At 40.8% G+C, this 5,000-nt stretch overlaps 1 protein-coding gene across 2 annotated transcripts in view; it reads right to left on the bottom strand.

Moving 5' to 3' along the window:
• Positions 1-5,000, bottom strand: part of LOC138008186 (uncharacterized) — a 34,576-nt gene that overhangs the window by 27,341 nt on the left and 2,235 nt on the right. The window lies entirely within an intron of this gene.

Below are 5,000 nucleotides of genomic sequence, written 5' to 3'. Positions count from 1 at the left end.
CTGACTTTCAACGGAGATGAGAACGACTACAAGTTGTGGGAAGCCAAATTCCTTGGGCACTTGCGAATGCTAAAACTGAAGACAACAATTCTACCGTCGGAAGACCCCCCCGACGAAGCTAAAAATGAAGAATGTTATGCGGAACCTATACAATTTCTAGACGACAAAAGCCTCTCATTAGTAATGAGGGATGCTGCCGATGATGGTAGGAAGCTCTGAAGATCTTACGAGAGCATTATGCAAGCCAAAGTAAGCCACGAATAATAACGCTCTACACCGAGTTGACGTCGCTCGAGATGGGAACGAACGAGACAGTTACAGAGTACTTGATAAGGGGTGAAAAAGCAATCACGGCTCTCAGAAACGCCAAGGAAACCCTCAGCGATGGATTGATTATAGCCATGATCCTTAAAGGATTACCAGAATCTTATAAACCACTGGCAATTCACATCACCCAAAGCACAAGTGAAATAACATTGACCGAGTTCAAAGTCCAGCTGAGAAATTTTGAAGAAACCGAGAAATTCAACACAAAAGTGAAAGCAGATCAAGTGATGAAGACAGTATCCCCAACATCCCCAGTATGTTACGGTTGCAGGCAAAGTGGCCATTTTATTAAAGACTGTCTGGGAAAATCTGAAGCGACGAAGTGGTGTAGTTATCACAAGAGCACCACTCACACTGACGGCGAATGCAGAAGGCACAACCATAAGGACAGAAGAAAACAAGCCATTTCCAGCGACCACACCAAAACCATTGAAGGGGAACACTCCTTTGCGTTTCATGTCGAAGATCATACAAACCGACATCATAATAATCCGACAGGATTACTGGTTGACACAGGAGCTACATCCCACATTGTCACAACTAACATTTTTAAAAGAGTCAATGGAAATTTCAAACCGACAGAACATTGCATGGAGTTGGCGGATGGAACGAAGACTATGAATATAGCAGTCAAACGAGGAGATGCAGAGGTAATACTGAAAGATGTGAATGGGAGGCATGTAAAAACTGTGCTGAAAGATGCATTGTTCATACCCTCGTATCCCCAAGATATCTTCTCGGTGAAAGCTGCCACATCAAATGGAGCAGAACTGAAATTCCAACAAGGCCATAACAAACTTGTTCATAAGGATGGCACCACGCTATCGAAGAACATGGCCAGTTATATTATTTGAACACTGTTGAACAGTATGATAACAATAGTGATAAGGTAAGCGTCTCGCATGAAGTCCACACATGGCATGAAATATTAGGCCATTGTAATTTCGAAGATGTCATAAAAGCACAAGGGGTAGTAGATGGGATGAATACATGTATATCTGGTAGTTCAGATAAATCTAAGTTTAATTGTAACACGTGCATAGAAGGAAAGTTTGTCAATAATAGAAATAGAGGACTGGATGCTAGAGCTACAAAACCTTTAGAAATGGTACACACAGATTTGGCCGGTCCCATTAATCCAGTGTCTAAAGAAGGTTTTAATTATAGCATGGCCTTCACCGATGATTTCTCTGGGGTCATATTTGTTTATTTCCTCAAAAATAAGAGGGATACTGTACAGGTGACAGAAAAGTTCCTGGCTGACTGCTCCCCGTATGGCCAAGTTAAGTGCATGAGGTCTGACAATGGGACAGAATTTACGAGCAATTCTTTTCAGACGCTCCGTAGGGAGAGAGGCATAAAACATGAAACATCCTCTCCTTATTCCCCACATCAAAACAGCACTGCTGAGAGACACTGGCGAACCCTGTTCGAAACAGGTAGGTGTCTACTCATTGAGAAGCAGTTGCCCAAAAGTATGTGGCCGTATGCCATTAAGACTGCTGCCCATATTCGGAATAGGTGCTATAATACTAGGATAAAGAATACGCCCTATTTCATGTTAACTGGGCGAAAACCTGATCTTTCCAGAATGGGAGTGTTAATTTGGATTAGAATGTTACGCATACAACCATGATCATAAGAAGTTAGACTCGAGGTGTACAAAGGGGGTGTTTGTGGGCTACAATAAGAATAGCCCAGCATACCTGGTGTATTACCCAGATAATGGTAAGGTCATGAAACACAGACTTATCAGGTTTATTATTAAAGACAGTGTAGAACAGCAAACACAAACTGACTTGCCATATGAGGACTCAGGCTTTTGCAGATTGCCAGTAAACGAGGCTGAAACAGCCAACCTTGACTGCAAGGTTGACACGAACACCCCAACTGGTAAAGATCTAAATGAGAGGGTTGACATCCCAAACAGTGAAGCCAACACATATGACCCAGACGGTAAGGATGAAAACGATGAACAGGTCGCAGGTAACCCCGTTCAGACTAGAAGGTACCCTTTAAGGGAAAGGAAGCCTCCTAAGTACTTAGCTGAATTTTATACTGACCTAAATGATGGTAACGACTTGGCCTACAACAGCACTGATTGCTGTTATAGGGTTTGTGGAGTACCACAAACATACGCAGAGGCTATGAACTCGCCTCGTGCTACAGAGTGGAGACAAGCAATGGAAGAGGAAATGAAATCACTCAAAGAGAATGATACATTTGAGTTAACCACACTGCCTATGGGTAAGAACCCAGTGGGGGGGAAATGGGTCTACACCATCAAAGAAAATGCAGAAGGGTCTGAAACACTTAAAGCCAGATATGTAGCCAAAGGGTATAGCCAAGTAGAAGGGATAGACTACCAAGAAACCTTCGCACCAACGGCTAATATTGCCTCAGTTAGAGTCCTCATGCAACTGGCAGCACAATACAACCTCACGGTCCACCAGATGGACGTTAAGACTGCATATTCACATGCACCTATAGATCAGGAAATATTCATGGACCAGCCAGAGGGCTTTGCAACGATGTTGGAGGATGGGGAGAGGCTAGTTTACAAATTAAGAAAATCCCTCTATGGCTTCAAACAGTCAGGCAGGAACTGGAATAAGGTATTACATGAGCATCTGGTGGGGGCTAGTTTTGACAAAAACCCAGTAGACCATTGTATTTATAGTAAACAGATAGATAACAACATATTAATCATTGTTCTTATTTGGGTTGATGACTTAATTGTAGTATCAGACAACATGGATTTAATGAATCAGTTCAAGGAAGGCATGAAACGCCAATTCCAAATGAAGGACTTGGGTAGAATCTCGTTGTTTTTAGGCATTGATTTCAATCAATCTTGTGGGGAAATTAAGATGAATCAAAAGAGATATATTCTTAAGATGCTCGATAAATTCGGAATGAAGGATTGTAAGCCTAGAGCAACTCCATGTGAACAAAAATTGGGGGGCAACAATAATTTAATGACTGATCCCAAGAGGTATCGTGAAATTGTAGGGATCGAGTTTAATATATGCAATGACATGCACAAGACCGGACATCAGCTGGATTGTCAGTAAACTTTCACAAAAATTGTCCTGCCCCAGAGTGGAGGACATGGTAGCTGTTAAACGTGTCCTAAGATATCTTAGAGGCACAATAGATTATGAGTTGTGCTTTAAGAAATGTGATGGTGATTTGAACCTAGTTGCTTACAGCGATTCAGATTGCGCATCCTCGCTGGAGGATAGACGAAGTACCACAGGGTACTGTTTTAGTTTATCCAACAGTGGCCCCCTTATATCATGGAAATCAAGAAGGCAACCTACTGTTGCCCTTTCCACTTATGAAGGCGAGTATATAGGTATGGCGGCTGCAGCCCAGGAAAGTCTGTACTTAACTCAGTTACTGAATAACATGGGAAGAGGATCATATAGAGCCACCAGGATCTATGGGGATAATCGAGGGGCAATAGATTTAAGCAAGAACCCAGTCAGTAGACAAAGGTCTAGTAAGCACATTGACATCAGGCATCACTTCTTCCATGAGATACTTGTAAATGGTAAAATTGACATTGTATATTGCCCTACAGAGGAGATGGTGGCTGATATTTTCACAAAGCCAGCAACCAAAGTTAAACCAAACATTTTTAAAAAATTCCTGTTTGGATGTTAGCTATAAGGTAGCATATCCTGTTATAATCACATTTACTGTGCAATTAGCTTTAGATGATAAAAACAAGTGGGGGTGTTGAGTCATGTTTTTATACATTACGTCATTGTAAGTTAGGTGCATGATGGGTATTTCTCCCTTGTGCTCTTGAAAATTGCAATAAAAACACAGTGAAAGCAATGAGTTCAACACATGTACATGACCGTTGACATTCTGAATTATTGGCTATACTCCTCATAGCCTGTAAGCACAAAAAACTCAAGATCTGAAAAACAACTTTTCTAAAAAAACTGTAAGTCATAATTTTCCTTTTGCACAAACACTGAAATGTTGCAGTTTTCTTAATTATATTGGTACATGTATGTCTTGAGCATAGGGAACAGTCATTCAAGGTAAGTACCGTCTGTGGGAACTTCTTTTTGGATTGGTGCATATGACCTGCTATAATAACAGCAGTACTAAACACTGTAACCTGGGCAAATTCCTCATTATAAATCCCTCATTCATAGCCACAACACCCACTCCTCCTGAATACCTTAATTTTGACACCCTCCCTGTAGGGGAAATTTATTTATGACAAGATGGGCTAATGAATCATAGCTCAAAGTGGCTCATTACCAATATTGTTTTACACTCAGCTGGTAGTCACAAGATCAAAACCATCAGACCATCAAATCACAAAAACCGAATATCTAAAAATCCGATATACAGTAGCTGTGATAAATGAATAACCTTCATAGGAGCTACATGTACACTTAATTTATTACATTATATGAAACGATAAATTATATTAACCTTTGCACACGCTAAGCATGAAGATTTCCTGTATATTCTTCTCATCTCCTACTGTATCTCAGTTTAAATGTAGGAAATCTGCTAATCATCCCTTAAATACAGTTCCAGTTATGAATCACTTGAATGACTTGAATCACTTGAACTCAGTTTGGGTAGGTTGCCTTAAGCTTGGAAGTATTTCAGTGCACTCTTTATACTTCACTGTACGTTGT

The sequence above is a fragment of the Montipora foliosa genome, chromosome 6 (assembly GCF_036669935.1).
Source record: "Montipora foliosa isolate CH-2021 chromosome 6, ASM3666993v2, whole genome shotgun sequence".
NCBI lineage: Eukaryota > Metazoa > Cnidaria > Anthozoa > Scleractinia > Acroporidae > Montipora > Montipora foliosa.
This window is presented reverse-complemented; position numbering and strand designations above follow the sequence as displayed.